This window comes from Bos indicus, chromosome 23 (assembly GCF_029378745.1).
Source record: "Bos indicus isolate NIAB-ARS_2022 breed Sahiwal x Tharparkar chromosome 23, NIAB-ARS_B.indTharparkar_mat_pri_1.0, whole genome shotgun sequence".
Classification (NCBI taxonomy): domain Eukaryota; kingdom Metazoa; phylum Chordata; class Mammalia; order Artiodactyla; family Bovidae; genus Bos; species Bos indicus.
This window is the reverse complement of record NC_091782.1, coordinates 36,767,125-36,767,718: the sequence shown is the minus strand read 5'-3', so window position 1 is coordinate 36,767,718 and position 594 is coordinate 36,767,125. Positions and strand designations below refer to the sequence as shown.

At 36.0% G+C, this 594-nt stretch overlaps 1 pseudogene; it reads right to left on the bottom strand.

The window, feature by feature from the left end:
• Window positions 1-285: 285 nt before the first annotated feature.
• On the bottom strand, window positions 286-377 carry LOC139179156 (U6 spliceosomal RNA; annotated as a pseudogene).
• Between the last annotated feature and the right edge of the window lie 217 nt (window positions 378-594).

The following is a 594-nucleotide window of genomic DNA, read 5'->3' as shown; positions in this document are numbered from 1 at the left end:
CAACTATAAAGTTAATGAATCACTAACCGATGATAATTGACATCATCATTTTCTAGTCAGACCCTCTTTAGTCATACAATGGATATGTGAACCTGTTATATGATCCCCAATAACAGTTTTAATAATTGAATTTCTTGATGTTTAATTGAAGGGAAATTGCTTTACAATACTGTACTGCTTTCGGCCAAACATCAGCATGAATCAGCCATAGGTATACCTGTGTCCCCCCGCTGTTGAACCTCATTCCCACCTTCCTTCCTGTCCCACCCCTTTAAGCTGTTACAGAAAAATATGGAAGGCTTCAGAAATGTGTGTGTCATCCTTGGGCAGGGGCCGTGCTAATCTCCAATTTATTAATATATGTGCTACCAAAGCAAACGCACGAATAACAATTTAACAGAAAAACAAACCACATAGTCACCTACAAGTAAATGACCAATTACATTAGGAATTAGGGTATTCTGCTATATTTACCATCTCTTATAAAATCGAATTTTATAAGGTCCAAAGTTCCATGAAGGAATTAAGCATATATTTAGGCATAACACATGTATACATGCACAGAAATATATGCACACAAATTCGTCTATGTTA